The sequence below is a fragment of the Lipotes vexillifer genome, unplaced genomic scaffold (genome assembly GCF_000442215.2).
Source record: "Lipotes vexillifer unplaced genomic scaffold, Lipotes_vexillifer_v1.1 scaffold1715, whole genome shotgun sequence".
Classification (NCBI taxonomy): Eukaryota; Metazoa; Chordata; class Mammalia; order Artiodactyla; family Lipotidae; genus Lipotes; species Lipotes vexillifer.
The window spans coordinates 234,719-254,698 of NW_006795232.1; positions in this window are offsets into that span (position 1 = coordinate 234,719).

Here is a 19,980-nt window from a genome sequence, read left to right on the forward strand (position 1 = left end):
TAAATGTTAATGGATTAGATGCTCCAAACAAAAGATAAGGGTGGCTGATTGGATTAAAAAAAGACCCATCTATATGCTGCTGACACGAGACTCACTGCAGAGCTAAAGACACACACATACACACTGAAAGTGAGGGGATGCTAAAAGATATTTCATGCAAATGGAAAGGAAAAGAAAGCTGGGGCAGCAATACTCATATTAGACAAAGTAGATTTTATAACAAAGTCTATAACATAAGACATAGAAGAGCATTATACAATGATAAAGGGATCAATAAGAGAAGAAGATAAAATATTCACTAACATATATATACCTAATATAGGACCAACTAAATATATGAAGCAAATATTAACAGACATTAAGGGAGAAACTGACAATAATACAGCAACAATAGGAGAGTTTAACACCCAACTTACATCAATGGAAAGATCATCCAGACAGAAAATCTATAAGAAGACAGTGGCATTAAATGATACATTAGACCTGTTGATCTTAAAAGATATTTACAGGACATTCCATCAGAAAACAGCTGAATACACATTCTTTTCAAGTGCATATGGAACATTATCCAGGATAGATCACACGGTAAGGCACAAAACAAATGTGAACAAATTTAAGAGGGTAGAAATTACATCAAGCATCTTTTCCAACCACAAGGATATAATATTGATGCTAGAAATCAATTACAGGAAGAAAAATGAGAAAAACAGAAACACATGAAGAATAGACATGCTTTAAAAAACCATTGGGTCAATTAAGAAATCAAAGAGAAAATCAGAAAACACCTCAAGACAAATGAAAATAAAAACACAACTTTCCAAAATCTATGGGACTCAGCAAAAATAATTCTAATAAGGAATTTTTTAGTGATGCAGGCCTACCTCAAGAAATAAGAAATATTGCAAATACACAACCTAATTTACCATCTAAAAAGGATTAGAAAAAGAGGAAAAAGCAAATCCCAAAGTCAGCAGAAGAAAGGAAATAATAAAGATCAGAGAAGAAATAGAGACCTAAAAAATTAATAGAAAAGATCATTGAAACAAAAGGCTGATATTTTGAAAAGATAAACAAAACTGATACGTTTTTAGCCAGGTTCATGAAGCAGAAAGAGAGGACCCAAATAAACTAAATAAGAAATGAAAGAGGAGAAAGTAGAACTGATATCACAGAGATACGAACAATCATAAGAGAATATATTACAAACTGTTATATGCCAACAAACTGGACAATGTAGAAGAAATAAATTCTTAGAAATATATAATCTTCAAAAACTGAATCAGGAAGAAATAGATCATCTGAACAGACTACTAGTAGTGATACTGAATCAGTAATCAAAAAACTCCCAGCAAACAAAAGTCCAGGACCAGATGGCTTCACAGGGGAAATCTACCAAACATATAATTAAGAGCTTATACCTATCCTTCTCAAACTATTCCAAAAATTGAAGAGGATGGAACACTCCCAAATTCATTATATGAAACCACGTTTCCCCTGATACCAAAACCAGACAAAGACACTACAAAAAAAGAAAATTACAGGCCACAATCTCTGATGAATTTAGATGCAAAAATTCTCAACAAAACATTAACAAATTGAGTTGAACAATATATAAAAGTATCATTCACCATGATCAAGTGGGGGTTTTTCCAGCAAGGATGGTTAACAATCCACAAATCAATCAGTGAGATAAACCACATTAATAAAAGAAAGGATAAAAATCACATGATCATCTCAATAGATGCAGAAAAGGCATTTGACAAAATTCAACATTAACTCATGATAAAATCTGTCATCAAAGCTGGTATACAGGGAACATATCTCAACATAATAAATGTCTTTTATGACAAACCCACAGCTAACATCATATTCAATAGTAAAAAGTTGAAAGGTTTTCCTCTAAAATCAAGAACAAGACAAGAATGTCCACTCTTGCCACTTCTATTTAACATAGTATTGGAAGTCCTAGTCACAGCAGTCAGACAAGGAAAAAAAAATAAAAGCCATCCAAATTAGAGGGAAGGAGTAAAACTGTCATTATTTGTGGATGACGATACTATATATAGAAAACCCTAAAGTTGCCACCAAAAATCTACTAGAATAAATGAATTGAGTAAAGTTGCAGGACACAAGATTAGTATACAAAAATCTATTGCTTTTCTATAGACCAAGAATGAGCTATCAGAAAGAGAAAGCAAGAAAACAATCCTGATTAAAATCACATCACAAAGAATAATATATCTAGGAATAAACATAAACAAGGAGGTGAAGGGCCTATACTCTGAAAACTATAAAAATTTGTTGAAGGAAATTGAAGATGATACAAATAAATGGAAAGATATCCCATGTCCATGGATTGGAAGAATTAATATTGTTAAAATGTCCATACTACCCAAGTCAATCTATAGATTTAATGCAATCCCTATCAAAATACCCATGACATTTTTCACAGAACTAAAATAATCTTAAAATTTGTATGGAAACAAAAAAAAATCACCCCAAATAGCCCAAGCAATCTTGAGAAAAAAGAACAAAGCTGGAGGTATCACACTCCCTGACTTCAGACTATATTACAAAGCTATAGTAATCAACATAGTATGGTACTGAAACAAAAACAGACATATAGATCATTGGAACAGAATAGAGAGCTGAGAAATAAATCCATATACTTATAGTCAATTAATTCACAACAAAGGTGTCAAGAATATAGAATGGGGAAAAGATAGTCTCTTCAATAAGTGGTGCTGGAAAAACTGAACAGCCACATATAAATGAATAAAATTAGAGAATTTTCTCACACGATACACAAAAATAAATGTAAAATGAATTAAAGACATAAATGAAATCCTGGAAACCATAAAACTCCTAGAAAAAAACACAGGCAGAGCACTCATTGACATAAATCATAGCAATATTTTTTTGGTTCTGTCTCTAAGGCAAACGAAATGAATACAAAAATAAACAACTGGAAACTAGTTAAACGTAAAAGCTTTTGAACAGCAAAGGAAACCACTGACAAAATGAAAAGTCAACCTACTGAATGGGAGAAAATATTTGCAAATTATATGACCAATAAGGGGTTAATATCCAAAATATATAAACTGCTCAGACAACTCAATATCAAAAAAACAAACACCAGATTTAAAAGTGGGCAGAAGACCTGGATAAAAGAAGAAGACAGAAATCTTCCAAAGAAGACATATAGATCATCAACAGGCACATGAAACAATGGTCAAGAGGCATGTGAAACAATGCTCAACATTGCTAGTTGTCAGGGAAATGCAAATCAAAACCACAATGGGATATCACCTCACACCTGTCAGAATGGCTATCATCAAAAAGACCACAAATAAATGTTGGCAAGGATGTGGAGAAAATGGAACCCTAGTACACTGTTGGTGGGAATGTAAATTGGTGCAGTCTCTGTGGAAAATAGTATGAAGGTTCCTCATAAAGCTAAAAGTAGAACTATCATATGATCCAGCATTTCTACTCCTCGGTATATATCTGAAGAAAATAAAAACACTAATTGGAAAAGATACATGTATCCCAATGTTCACAGCAGCATTACTGACAATAGCCAAGATATGGAAGTAACCTAAGTGTCCATCAACAGATGAATTAATCAATAAAATGTGATATCTACCTATCTATAAATACAGATATAGATATAGATATATATGATATTACTCAGCCATTCAAAAGAATGAAATTTTGCTATTTTCAACAATATAGGTGGACCTGGATGGAATTATGCTTAGTGAAATAAGTCAGACAGAGAGAGATGAATACTGTACATTACCACTTATATGTGGAATCTAAAAAGTAAAACAAATAAATGAATATAACAAAACAGAAACAGACATGGATATAGAGAACAAACTAGTGGTTCACAGTGGGGAGAGGGATGGAGGAGGGGCAAGAACAGGTAGGGGATTAAGAGGTACAAACAACTACATATAAAAGAAATAAGACATAAGAATACATTGGACAGCACAGGGAATATAGCCAATATTTTATAATAACTTTAAATGGAGTATACTCTATAAAAATATTGAATCACTATGTTGTACACCTGAAACTAATATAACATTGTTAGTCAACTACATTTTAATAAAAATAGAATGAAATATAATGATATCACTTTAAAAAATACACAGATTTTTAACTTCACAGTTTTGAAGATCAGAATTTCCATACAAATATCATTATTCTAAAAGCAAGGTAACTGCAAGACTGCATTTCTTATGGAATATCTGAAGAGAATCAGCTTTTTAGGTTATTAGCAGAATTCAGTTCATTTCCTCACTGGCTGTCATCTGGGGTTATTCTCAGTATCTAGAAGCTGTCCACATCCCTTGGTTCCTGACCCTCTTCCTTTATCTTCAAAGTCAGCAACCATAAATGTCCCTTACAGCTTTATCTCCTCTGCCTTCACCTACTTTCTAAGTCTAGTTGGAAAAGATTCTCTGCTTTTAAGAGTTTATATTAGATTAGACTGTACCTACTCACATAATCCAAAATAATCTACCCATTTTTTTTTTTTTTTTTTGTGGTACACGGGCCTCTCACTGTTGTGGCCTCTCCCGTTGCAGAGCACAGGCTCCGGACGTGCAGGCTCAGTGGCCACGGCTCACAGGCCTAGCCTATCCGCGGCAATGTGGGATCTTCCCGTACCGGGGCACAAACCCGTGTCCCCTGCATCGGCAGGCAGACTCTCAACCACTGCGCCACCAGGGAAGCCCTAATCTACCTATTTTAAAGTCAGTAACCTTAATTATATATGCAAAGTACCTTTTGCCATACAAAATAATACTATATGCGCACATGAGTATACAGTGTGGGCATGTTTAGGGAAACATTATTCTGCCTTTAAAAACATGGATAGTGGACAAAAGTTCAAATATAAAATGAGAATAATAATATTAGGATAGCAAAAGAACTTTTCACTTCTCCTTAAAATATTCTTTAATTTGTTCTACTATATTATCAATAATGAGAGGAAATTCATCATTTAACCCATAATAAGTTTTGACTCTTCAGTTCAAAGCATATGTATGATTTATGAACTTACACACACAAGACTATTTCTGCATTGGTATTATCATGGTATTACTTTATTACTTTATTATCATGGTATTACTTTATTATACAATAAATCTTCATTATAAAGATTTAATAGGAGGCCACAATTGCGAAATCTAGTCCTTTTTAATAAAATAAAAATAACCAGGGCTTCCCTGGTGGCGCAGTGCTTGAGAGTCCGCCTGCCGATGCAGGAGACGCGGGTTCGTGCCCCGTTTCGGGAAGATCCCACATGCCGCGGAGCGGCTGGGCCCATGAGCCATGGCCACTGAGCCTGCGCGTCCGGAGCCTGTGCTCCGCAAATGGGAGAGGCCACAACAGTGAGAGGCCCGCATAAAAAAAAAAATAACCAGAATTATAATACTTGTGAGAAGCTCATAACAATATGCAGTAAATGGTATATTTCACAACAAAATAATACATGAAATCTTATGTAGCCAAGAAATAAAAAGGAATGTACTGTTTTAGCTACTTTTATCTAAATTCTGTTCCATCATTCTACAAACCAAGCAAGAGATTAACAATAATCCTGTTACAAAAGATTTTGAAGCAACAATTAGGTATGCAAAAGTAGAAAATATGCTCAGAAATTAGCCAAGATCTGTGCGAAAAAAGGAAAAAAGAAAACAAAGAAAGAAATTCCTAGAAGGCAAAAAGTATTTAAATACTGGTACGAATTCATGAAGTAATACTCTAAGAACTCAGTGAAAGTTCAAAATCCTATTTGGATGTCTTATCATAGTGAATGTTTTCTTCTATATTACTGCAGTACAGAAAAAACAAAAAGCAAAAACAGTTCACATTATGGCTCTATCATTATGTTTTAATAATTTGTATTCTCAGGTTTTATACCAGTCATATTGTACAACCAAAAAATTCTAGGGCTTTAAAAGAAATCAGACCACAGATAAAAGCAAATCACAGTCTCATAGTTAATTATACTACCAGGTGAGATATCCTTGACCCATATCAGTTTAGATCACCTTTAGATGAAGTCCCCTTTAGATGAGGATGCTAAAATCAAAGGCAGTTAAGTATTGTTCTCTAGCTGTTCCATTTCTATTAAATTTAGGCCCCTCACAAAAGAGAGGGGAGAAAATGAGCACTCACTGTGGACCCTGAATTTAATATAGAAGATCACATTTATTCCACAAACTACCTTATAAGATACGATAGGTATTACCCTTACTATTTCACAGATGAAGCAGTTGGTGCCCAGTTGCTTAATTTATCCAAGGCTGGTTAGTTGGTTATCACTGAGAAAATAAACTGGATCTTTCTCTCTCTCTCTCCCCCCACCCCCTTTCTCTCTCTGTTTCTTTCTCTCTTCTTCCTTTTCATTAAAAACAAACAAACAATGGAGGATGTAAATGCATAAAACCATTCAAATTAATAGAGTACAATTACCAATTAAACATTCAGTTGTTGTAAGACAAATATGAGCAGAAAGGCAATAAGCGAGTTATCTGCTGTATCTAAGATTATTTTGGGTAAAGCCAAATAGATAACTATAGGATTGAAACAGTGGGAGCCATAGGAAATATGTTGTAATATGCTTTTTGTTGAAAAAGCACATTCCAACTGTGAGACATATTCATATTTAAGGTTTAAAGCAAAATAAAAACATGTAGAGTTTTGGTTTCTGCTTAGGATGTAGAGAGGTAGAAAGATTACACTCATTTTTACAGCAATAAAACATGGCAGACAAACTGCAAGCTCATGACTTTTCTCCAATCAATTAGAGAGCTGAATCTGTCATAGAGCAACCATCTAACCCAAAATGTAAGAAGAGACAGGTACGTACAGGGAGAGACAGGGTGCGAGCAACTGTTTAACTGGGGCAGATGTAGCCAGACACCAGTGGAAGAATTCAGCAATAATGGTTAATAAATTAATGGAAGATGAGATGTGGATTGTTGAGTGTGGAGCCCCTGGGGGCTGCAGATATAGGGAGGATTGCACCTTCTCTTCCCCACCATGTGCCCACAAAAAGAATGGTAATAATCCTTAGAAAGACTCCTTCCTGAGAGAGGGAAAAGCAACCACTATACGGGAGGGACAAAAATCTGCCAGGACACATTTTTTCTATGTTCACTATGGAATAAAAGCTTCACTGTGGGATGGGGATGGGCAGTTAAGGAAGCCATAGTTACCTTCTGTTGCTGACAAGTTGGACATTCAACAGTGGCAATATGGAGGTCAGTCTTAATGAGAGAGATTCCATGCTACTGGGCCCATGCATAGCCTCTGTCTTTGCTACCATGACTAATTCATTCATTAGCCCATTGCACAAATGGTATCCAAGGACAGAGATTTGCTGATGTCAATTGGATCAGTGATCATATTTATTTTTTATAGAGTACATATTCCACAGTAAATGTTCTCTGTTAGACACATAGCTAAGACCCAAAGATACATACTCTTTGTGCCCAGTCTCATAAGATCCAACTATATGCCTCTTTCTCAAATTTCTTTGTTTCTAATTTTCTCATTGTGCTCCTCACAGCCTCATGAGCAACCATCAAAACCATTCTTCATCATCCATGGGTCCATATATGTTATCAAGTTTGGCTAACTTTTTCTCTACATGAAGTATATAACTAAGTACAATAACCAAGTTATCCATTGGGGAATTTTCCTTTATCATGTTTCCTTTAGCACCATCCAGAGCAGGGCTTTAGTGGTGCAGCAGTTTATATGTGGCACCCACACATGGTAGATAACCCATCTCTGAACCAATATTCAGGTTTACTTTTTCTAAAAGGTTGTTACAAGAAATACACCATTAGAGACTAGGTGTGAGCTGCCAGAGAAATACTGACAGGAGTGATAGAGCATAAGGGACAGAGCAAGTTCTTCATGTAACTGCCTTGTGTCTTCTGGATCTGTTCAAGCCCAATTCCTCATGTGTCACTTTTATCTTAGCATCTATTGCAGCTGGTCTCACTAGACTTTATGACTTGGCGGTCTGACATCATAGCACATAATAACCTGTACAGGCTACACAGTCACTTGATGTAGCAGTGTTGCCCTCTTTAGAAGCATGGGATTCCCTTTTATTTCCATGTAGCATCAATCATCGGATCTGGGTTATCCAGGGAAGGGGAATCAGTATAAATTTCAGCGTTAGAAATAGCTCTAGTCAGTGGAGGGCACCTTTCTGGAGAAGCCAAGCAAATGTGGGTCATTAGAAGCTGACAGCAACTGGGGAATGTGTATGCCAGCCAGTAAGAAATAGACTGGAAATTTCAGCACAGGATATATGGGTGTGACAATACAATTTCTCCTACAAGAATAAAAGTCTTTTGGTATCTCTGTTTCTCTCTCTCTTCCCCTCTCTCCCCCAAACTTGTTCATATTACACACACACACACAGCCTTGTTTTTTGCTTTTAATATAGCCTTGTTGCACATGAAACTGTGGCAAATAAAGTGGGACAATAAGTAAAACACCAACATAATCATTGAGACACCAACTTGGTGATATTAAATTTGGGAGTATGTAGAAGATGAGTGCTAAACGTGGTATGAAGAAACCAAACACAAGGATGAGAACTGGAGCAAAGCACAAATTTGACACCACCCTCCCCTGACAGTGACTGACTTGTCAAAACAGGGGATCAGACATCTTGTCAGACTGTCTTACACTTCATTAGCTCTTCCTGAGGATTCTATGCCAAGTCTCCAAAAAGTAAACAGAGAGCAAACCCAGCATTTTGTGAGGCATTCTCCCATGAAACATCTGTTTTGTATTGTAACAATGGAGAATCAGACACTGGGTGTAAAAGGAGGGATCAAAGAGAAATATCTACATAGATCACATGTCCGTGGTCACCAAAAGTGGCATTTAATGCTTTATGACAGAGTTCAGCAAACTCAGCCCATGGCCTGGTTTGCTTTTTATCTGGTCCATACGATAAGAATAATTTTTACATTCTAAAAGGTTATAAAAGAAGAAAATCAAAGTAGAATATATGAAACCACTATATGTAGACTTCAAAGCCTAAAATATTTACTATCAGGTCTTTCACAAAAAAAGTTTGCCAATGCCTGTTTCTATGACTCAGGTCTCTGTGAAAATCTCTTCTACCACAAGAAGGAAGACATATGTTTATATGTATACTCTAACAGGAGCTAATAGGAGAATATTATCTGTATCCCCAACTCCTAATGATATTTACTATGAGTACTGAGGAAATAAATAGTTTTCAATATTACTCCCCTCAAGAAAAACACATTCGATATGGCCCTAAATACTCAATAAAATATTACAAAAAACATGTTTCCCATGCTATGCTTTTTAATACTTCTGAATGCATAGGAATCACCTGGAATTCTTATTAGAATGTGGATTCCTAAATTCCATCCCAAGAAATTTCAAATTCATTATATATTGGGTAGGGCACAGGACTCTGCATGTCAAGCATCTTCAGGTAATTCTGATGCAGGTGGATTATAAACTACACTTTGAGAAATACATGCAGAGTGGAAAGAATATAAATTTAAAAGTCAGTCAGATTTGAATTTCAAGACTGGTTTACTGATTAAACCCACAAATACTTTGAGCCCATTAAGTGTTGGGGGATTCGGTAGTGAACAAAACAGAAAAAAAAAATTGTATCCTCAGGGCACATACATGTACGTTAGTATAAGCAGATTTAAAATAAGAAGTAAAATACATGGAATATTAGTGTGATGAATGCCCTGAAGAAAAATAAGGCAGGGAAATGCAACAGGGAGTTGGGGGTGAGGTGAGGGAAGGAAAGGTCTTACTGAGATGGCATTATAGTAAACGTTTGAAGAAGGTGAGGAGGAAAAACATCATGGAAATATCTTGGATGGACAAGTTCCAGGAAAAGAAAACAACTAATGTCAAGTTCAAAGTCTGGCACATTCAAAGAATAAAAGAATAAAGAGGCAGTGCAGAGGCAGAGGATCATGCTGACTGCTGTGTGAAGAATAAACTGTGAGGGACTGTGGTAGGCAGAATAATGCCCTCCCCCCCACTGCCAACACATCACCTTAAATTGCATCACCTTAAAAGGGACTTTGAAGGTATGATTACGTTAAGGATCTTGAAATGAGGAGATTAGCCTGGATTATCCTGGTGGTTCAATGTAATCACAAGGGTCCTTAAAAGTGAGAGATGAAGGTGGTGAGGTCAGAGTCAGAGAGATATCTGAAGATGCTACGCTGATGGCTTTGAAGATGGAGGAGAAAGCCACAGCTAAGAAATGCAGGAGAAAGTTTTCCAACTTTCCCTAGAAGTTGGAAAAGGCAAGGGAAAAGATTCTCATCTAGAGTTTCAGGAGGGATTGTGTTCTTGCTGACATCATGATTTTATGCAGTGAGACCCATTTTGACATATAACCTCCAGAAATATAAGATAATAAAAGTTGTATTGGTTTAAGCCACCTCATTTGTGGTGATTTGCTAAAGCAGCCAAAGGAAAATAACATATGGGGTAAAGATATAACCATGGAGATAATTTGGGAGGTCACTGCAGTAACTGACCCAAGAAAGAATGGTGACTTAGACTAATGATAACAGAAGAGATGGTACTAAATGACTGCACTATAGATGCTACATAGTATTTTGAAGGAGAATTGTAATGATTTACAAATAGATTAAGTGTTAGACGTAAGAGAAAGATTGAGGTCAAGAATGAAGCCCTGCCTTTTGGGCTGAGATACTCAAAAGAAGTTGTTGCCGTTTATTGAGACGGAGAAAATGCGGAAAGAGTAAGAGGAAGAAGGCCTATAAGACATCCAAGTGAGTTTGTCAAACAGCCTCTGGCTACTCAAGTCTAATTTCCAGGGTGAAGACTGAGTCTGAAAGATAAATTTGTGAGTAACCACATTTAAATAACATTTAAAGACAGGCCAGTGAGGCAGATCTTCAAATAGAGTGAGCAAGATAGAAAAGAGGTCCAAAACTTGAGCTCTGGGTCATTTCAACTTTTCAATGGTAAAACTAACAAGGAAATACCATAGGAAACTACGAAGACTAAGACGTAGCAATAAATAAAGTGGGAGAAATGAAACAGGTGAATATGATGAGAAACCTGGTGAAGGACAGAACTCAGGGAGAAGTGAGAAATTCATGTAGCAAATGTTGATGAGAAGTCAACATGAGAACCAAGAAAAGGACTTGATTTTAGCAAAAATGTGTAGGTTATTTGGGGACTTGACAACAGCACTTTCAGTAAAGTGTTAGGGGAAGGAATGTGACTAAAGGAATTTGAGTGGTTTTACTTGCTAATTTGGAAACCATGGACACATTTCTTAACCTCTGGAAATGTCAGTTTCCTCCTTCAAAATATGAGATAATTGCTCATATGTTATAAAGTTCTTGTAAAGATTAAATGATGTTGCGCTTTTAAACTGCCTCTTACAATTTCTGGCACGTAGAAAAATGTTAGCTATTTTCTTTTTCTGTTCCTCTCCTATATTCCAGTGAAATAAATATATTTGTATTTATATATTATATACAATGAATTTGAGACAGACAAAATATGCAGGCAATATGAATAAGATGTGAAGTTACTCTATACCTTAAGGCATTGATATGATTACACTATCTTCTATTTCTTGATTCATGGAAAGTCCAGTGACTTCTGAAGAATTCTGTAAATTTCTATGAATTCATATTCTCTGAATTATCACTGTTCTGAACATTTAGCTGCTTCTCAATTAATTTAAGGATAGTCTTATTCTCTATATCATTTGTTCACCTGCAAATAACATAAAACCCAACAAATAATGTCTTAACATAAGAAAAAAAGGTTTAATTTAATCACCTTATAAAATCGCGGGTAGTGAGTCCCGGCTGGTAAAGAAGCACAGTGATACCACAGGGAAACCAAGGAAAGCAAACCCTGCTTCTATTTTTTCATGCAGGTAATTTGTTCTCAAGATTTTTACTTTATGGTTACAAAATGGCTGCTCTACTTCCAGAGCCACAGATTACCCAGAGAAGAGAAAGAAGAAAGCAAAAGATAAAGGAGATATGTCAGCTAATTTAATCCTTTTAATACAGCATTCTTGTAAGCCCCAACTAGCAACTTTCAATTATATCTCTTTGTTTAGACCTAAGTACAATATCATCTCTAGATGGGCTTGAAGGATGAGTACTGTTCTTTTCAGCCTCTGTAATAGATGAAAAAGAGAGTTGTGGAGGATGAGGTATATCAAAGCCAAGTTTATGTCTCTCTGATGGAGATGTCAACCCAGATACACATTGACACATATATCCCTCACACATAAGCACAGACACACAACACCCAAAGTGAGTAAACACTTTGTGGATGAGCTGATAGAGATGGAAATTTTATGTTGCAGAAATACACACTATTTTCAAATCTATTATTACAAATATATTTATTTCTACATGTGGAAGTTCTTTCTTCTGTTTGCCCTAAACTCCAAAGCAAATGATCACAATTGAAACCAAGAAAGCAGTTACTTTCACACTACTTTCAGAAAAAAAAAAAAAGATTTATGATGCTGGTGCAAAATATTAATTAGTGAAAAGTAAATAATAATGATCTTTTACTAAAACAGGAGGCCAAGTGATTTTGATACCTAATTTCCAGTTCTCTAAGTCATTTAGGTGGTAGCACCTTTTAGGAAAAAAAAAAAGCTTACACATCAAAAGAATGATTTGTATGGATATGAATGCTTAAGCCTAAGCTATATAATACCATCAATTTAAAGAGAAATATTAAGTAAATAATAATTCTGGTGGTAGTTTGATAAAGTGACAACTATAATGATAACATAGAATGGTTAAAATCTGGGAAACATCAGATCAAGCCATTCTAAATTTTCTCTGTGAGTTACCCAGGTGAAAACATAGAAGCACCAAAGCCATCACTAACTTAGAAAGACTAGATCATTCAGGTCCATAACAGGGTCTACAGAAGCTTACCACAGAGATGTGGAATTGAAGGAAGTGTCCTGAAAAGCCATAGAATACATTCAGCAAAGAGGATATAAAGCTGCTAAACTGCTCATGGGAGTCAGGGGAGAGATTAAGTAGTATTTGTTCCTAAAATTCTCTGCATCTTCCTGTTTACTTTCCTTGATAGATCAGGCCCCCTGTGGTCAAATGATTCCTTCCCTGTCTTTAATCAGACATGGTGCTTTTGTTTTTAACAAACAGTGTCATGTTATTCTGGGACTGAAGTCAGGAGAGATGTCCATATTACCTAAGAGCTGGGAGTCTGGGCTGGGAGGCAGAGATGAAAGTCCTTTTTCTCCTCAGTGCAAACTTCTTCCAAGACATGGTTTCAAGGATGCTGCTACCCTATGTTACAGCCACCTAAAAGAAGCTGCCAAGTTGTCACTGACAGTCTCAAATACAGGTGCAGTACCAGATATTTCACTTTGTCATAATCCACTTGACAATGTCAAAAACTTCCATGATAGGGCTTCCCTGGTAGTGCAGTGATTGAGAGTCCGCCTGCCGATGCAGGGGACACGGGTTCGTGGCCCGGTCCGGGAGGATCCCACGTGCCGCGGAGCGGCTGGGCCCGTGAGTCGTGGCCGCTGGGCCTGCGCGTCCGGAGCCTGTGCTCCGCAACGGGAGGGGCCACAACGGTGAAAGGCTCGCGTAACGCAAAAAAAAAAAAAAACTTCCATGATAATGAAATGAAATTGATTGTTAATGATATGACTTTTGACACAGTGTTTCCCTTTACTAAAACCTTGAATCTCTCTCTCTCTCTCTCTCATACATACTGTACATACATTTATATATACCTCTGTGATTTTCAAAATTAAATAAATTTGCTTTTTCTAGACACAGGGATTATGTAGTTGAATATACCTGGAAGCATATTTAAATTAACCAGACTAATCTTCTTGAATAAGGTTTAGTATAATCACTACTAATAGATTACCCAGGTTAGTATGTTGAAATGGACTGCATTTTTTTTTCTTTTTTTTTAGTAAAAAAAAAAAAGTCCCGGTGTCCTTTGGAAGCCTAGACTGAAGGTTTAGTTCAGTGGTTCTCAGTGAGGGAAGGATGATCCAAGTGTGTCTCTCCCCCCAGAACCCCACAGGAGATATCTGACCATATCTGGAGACATTTTTGGTTGTCACAACTGGGTAGGGGTCAGGAGCCAGAGGCATCTGGTGGGTAGAGGCCAGGGCTGTTGCTAAAACATCTTATAATGTACAGAATAGCCTCCACAACTAAGAATTATCCTGCTCAAAATGTGGACAGCGTGAAGGTCGAAAAACCCTGCTCTAGAAGGATATTGTGTTTCTGGTAATTAGATCCAGAATCTTAGTCCCTGTGACTGCTGGCTTTAAGCAAGTTATTACAGAAAGTGAAAGATACATTATATATATACACACACATATGTATATGTAAAGGTTTTATTCTGCCCTCTCATCTGATGCTATCTTTTGCAAAGCCAAACATTCTAAAAGTAAATTAGCTTGGTCTTCTGCTTATACAATTAGATCTGTGTCCATCCTTTTCTACCTTGCTCTCTGCCCTGGGGTGCTGATTTATATCAGGGGGATTCACGTTCTCTGTGTTTGTTCATTGGGATCCTCAAGTGAAGACTGAAAGTAGAGAGAAAGGTTATATGTTTCCCCCCTTAACCCCTTCTGTGTCAAGTAATCTGTTTCTTTCTTTCAAAAGTCACTAACCTTCTCCACATCATTTTCTCCTTCCTGGGACCCATAAACCTTCCCTCTTCTCCCATTTTAGAGATAGGTGTGTTAACATCTCTACTGTCATAAGCTCAGGGTCACAGACCTATTCCATATATTTTTCTTACCCTGCCTCCAAACTTCTGGCATAATTCTTGTGTAAATAAAAACTCTTGAATTATATTAATTTGAGCATATCGACTGTTTTCTGCCCCAGACCTCCTTCTGGTTTTGAGTCTTTTGTGTCTCTGTGTTTATCTAGTACATAGCTGCTCCTTTATGTCATGCCTACCTAACATCGCACAAAAAGTAGAACCAAGGAGAAAAAATAAACATACAAGCAGTTCAAACACAATAGAACATGAAAGATAATAGTGGATGAAATTAGTTCTATGACTTGTAAAACGTAAGTCTCAATTATCTTTGCTCTACTAATATGTATGAATTGACAATTGTTCTCAAGGTAGAAACTAAAATCAAACACAAATTATGAACGTCTCATTGCGGCAAACCTAGTACTGTCATGTCAGATTGTGCCTCCACCCTACATATGCTTGCCATGTCTCCTCCGGACCCTCGCCATCCTGCACCTGGATGGCAGTAGCAGCTTCCTAGCTCATGACCCAACCTCCAGCATTTCTATACCAATCCATTCAGCAAACTATTGCTAGTCTAAAATGTCAGTTTGATCTTCCCTGCTTATAAGTTTCAGTTTTAGTTTAGTTTTGTTTTGTTTTGTTTTTCACATTTGCCTACTGAATACTGCCTAATCTCCTTAATATGACAAGCAGGGCTTTTTGCAATCTGACCACAAACTTCCTTTACAACGCTATCACACATTCCTTTAGGAATCTGCTCTACCCAAGTTAGAAGTGATACATTCTCTTCATACCAATTTGAAAAAATGTCTGAGCATCAAAGTCTAAATAACCACAATTAACTGTTTTTAGTTTTTTTCAAGTGAAAATGGTATTTTATTATTTTAAAAAAAGTGGTTGATTTGGCTCGTAAATCAAACAAGTATGTGTTTTTCCTTGAGGCAACTGTCGTACTCGTTTGCAGAAGTGTTTTATGCATACTTCCTGTTTAATTGCCCAAAATATAAAAAGGAGTTAAGATTTAATGCAATTAATAATTTCACTTCTTCTTCAGAACAATTTAAGTGAAGATTATGGCTATTAATAGAATCTGGTGCCACTATCTAGATTCAGGCTGTAGCACCCAACAGTTTATCTTTTACTGTTTGTGCATCATAGTGCAGATATCAGCACAGAAATAAAAGACAAATAAAGTCTTAGTATTACTAAGAAAATAGTTTTTGCCGACAGACCCGTTAAAAGATTTCCAGGGACCCCTAGGACTCCATGGACCACATTTTTATAACTGTTGCTGTAAACACTGAATTAAGGTCTTCAAGCTGCTTCTATTAATATCTTTCTCAGAAACCCCAGGTTGTTGCTAACAAAAGACAAGAAATCACTAGCTGAAGAGAAGAAAGGTGGAATCAGGGACCTTATGTTCTGCTGTTCCATGTTGTTTGCTCAGGGCTTCAATCATGTGTCTTTTCTCCCATGTGTGACCCTGGACCTGGGCCAAGATGCTGCTCCTCTCTGGAGCTTTACTTCAAGCTTTCCATCTGTGTTTCCATAGTATTTTTATGTGGCATATGAGAGTTTCCATCATATTGCTTATAGCTATTAATTTGCAAGTTTTTGTCCTTTGGTAGAAAGTGAGCTTCTGAAAAGTAGGAAGCATGTTTTATTCATCTCAGCACCCCAGCACCTAGGGTTGGTACATAGTAGATGTTAAAAAAAAAATGAATGAAACAGTTTAGGGACAGTGGAGTTTCGGGCTGTGCTTAAATTTTTATTGCAATAACGACTGATTGCAATAATAATGGTAGGCATCTTTTATGGAGGGCTTACTATTATATATTACCAGCATGGACTTAAGTATTTTCCATATATCTCTTTTAATCCCTATACAATTTTTTTTACATTCATCAGTTATTATTCTCAGCTTCTCCCTATCTCTATTTTGTTGAAACAGACATTGAGGGCTAAAAGGACAAGTGAATTTTTTCCCTGAACTCCCCCCACTAGCACACATTAGAGTCAGTATTCAATAATATGATACTTATCTGAATGTTAGAGACTTCACATATAAGAAACAAAGCTTGTTTCTGGGGGCTTGATTGTGGACCTTATTTGTTTGTGTCATGACAACATCATCTGTGTATATTGATATGAGAACATATGTCAGGATCAGATAATTTTTTTTTCCACCCAGGTAGGGAATTGCTAACTATTAGATGACTGAAATTTGGTTTACGTGATGTCTTTATGGCTCTGACTTGTTTTTCTGTGATTTTTATTGAAATATATGTCTGTATGAAAACACTTTTCTCCTGATCCTATTAGCCTCTTTGTGCAAAACAAGCCTAAACTTTTGTCATATAGCCTGTCTTATTGCATTTAGCTCAGGGACCTTACAGCTAAATGATCAGTGGCCAAGGCTGAGAAAGAGAAAAAACAGTTTTAGAAGCAGAATCATTCCTGATTACTGGGAAATAGGATTTGGATGGGCTTCTCCTCTCCATAGACTATAATGTTCTTATTATCTAGATGCAATTATCTCTGGTAGCAGAATTCCCCAAACTAAACTCAGCTTAGAGAGACAAATAAGCCAGCATTCCACATGTTGCTACATGTAATCGAAAATATTCCTTCTTAATGATGGGATATCCAAATTCCTGAGGCAGGAAGCAGTTTTCTAGCAGGAAGATATTTAAGTAGGCAGATTTTTCATCAGGGGTGTATGTAGTAATCCTGGATCATAATAGTTTGGGAATAATATGGCCCTTAAGGTCAAAGTGAATTAGTCATCTCCCACTAGATTACAAAGTGAATTTCTCTCTAGGCTACAAAATTCTCAGGAATGTTTATATGTTTGTATGTTTATTTGTTTTTTTGCTTTGTTTTGTTTTTTGCAGTACGCAGGCCTCTCACTGTTGTGGCCTCCCCTGCTGCGGAGCACAGGCTCTGGACGTGCAGGCTCAGCGGCCATGGCTCACGGGCCCAGCCGCTCCGCGGCACATGGGATCCTCCCGGACCAGGGCACGAACCCGCGTCCCCTGCATCGCCAGGCAGACTCACAACCACTGCACCACCAGGGAAGCCCTGTTTACTTGTTTTGTTTTGTTTTTCAAGCAGCATACCTCCTCATTACAGTACTGAATTCCATAACAAAGTTCCTTCTCTGTATTCTACCCTTCTAAAACGAGCACTCCTCCTATGTTCACCTCACCCTTCTCAGCACAGGCACTGCCATGGCAATACACGATCAAGAGGGTATCTCTTTTTTACCACCTCACACTGGTCAGAACGGCCATCATTAAAAGTCTACAAATAACAAATGTTGGAGAGTGTGGAAAAAAAGGAACCCTCCTACACTGTTAGTAGGAATGTAAATTGATGCAGCTACTATGGAAAACAGTATGCAGGTTCTTCAAAAAACTAAAAATAGAGTTGCCATATGATCCAGCAGTACCATTCCTGGGCATATATCCAGAGAAAACTCTAATTTGAAAGGATACATACACCCCTATGTTCATAGTAGCACTATTTACATTAGCCAAGACATGTAAGCAACCTAAATGTCCATAAACAGGTGAATGGATAAAGACGTGGTTCATATATATAATGGAATATTACTCAGCCATAAAAAGGAATGAGATAGTGCCATTTGCAGCAACATGGATGGGCCTAAAGATGATCATACTAAGTGAACTAAGTCAGACAGAGAAAGACAAATACCATATGATATCACTTATATGTGGAATCTAAAATATGACACAAACAAACTTATCTATGAAACAGAAACAGACTCACAGACATAGAGAACAGACTTGTGATTGCCAAGGAGGAGGGGGGAAGGGGATGGATTAGGAGTTTGTGATTAGCAGATGCAAACTATTATATATAGAAGGGATAAACAACAAGGTCCTACTGTATAGCACAAGGAACTATATTCAATATCCTGTGATAAACCATAATGGAAATGAATATGGAAAAGAATGTATATATATATATATAAAACTGAATCACTGCTGTACAGTAGAAATTAACACAACATTGTAAATCAACTATACTTCAATAAAATAAATTTTAAAAAGAGAGAGTGTATCTCATTTTGCTTTCAAAGCATTCAGTAGCTTTTTAATCATGATCCACAGGAAGACACACATTTTACACAATGATCCACGTAAAAACAGAATTTCACAAAGGAACTTTTCTCTTAGCAAGTGTATTATACTTTGATATTCTCTTATATATTCTTTCTACAAGTTCATTAAATTGATTATGTGTACACTAATATGTCATGATCCTCAGTTTGAAAATGATAATCTATTCTAAAGTAGTGGCTCTCAAAGTATAGAAAAATTAAAGAAAAACTATCTAACATTCATGAATAAAAATACATATTTACTATAAGAAAACCAACAGTGTACTGTTTCTAAAATTTTGCCATGCATCAGAATCACCTGGAAGACTTGTTTACACATTCACAGATTACTGGGCTCCATCCCTGTAAATCTGATACAGTAGATTGGTAAGCAATGCAATAATTTGCATTCTAAATGAGTTCTCAGGTAATGCTAATGCTGCTGGGTTGGGGGATACACTTTGAGAATCACTGGTCTAGGGGGAAATCAAGGATTTCCTCCTGCTGAGTGTTGATCTTATTCCATCTGTCCTCAGAATTCTAAGCATGCCCCCTTGTGGCAAGCCAAGGTAAAAGTTTGGAAGACAATGCATCCAAAATAGCAGTGATGAAAGCAGTAGAAATGACTGCTTAAAACATCCCCTCCATCTCTCTCAGGAAGGAGAACAATGACTATTGTAAACAGTAAAACATAGCGCTCAAAAGTCCAGAATTTAGTCAGATGAACCTGGGTTCAAAGCTAACACTTTAGTATATAATGTTGGGCAAGCTACTTAACTTTTCCAATTCAAAGACTTCTCATATATAAAGTAGCATAATGATAGCACTTTACATCTATTAATATTATTGTGAGAATTCAGTGCATTAATATATAAAGACTGGGGTATCCTGATTTATAGTTAAAGGTGTGAATAACTGTCCTCTACTTAACATTCTGAAGTGCAACATTTGAGCCCACTCAAACTCACATCTCCATTGTCAAGCCTTCCACCTAATGCATCTTTCCC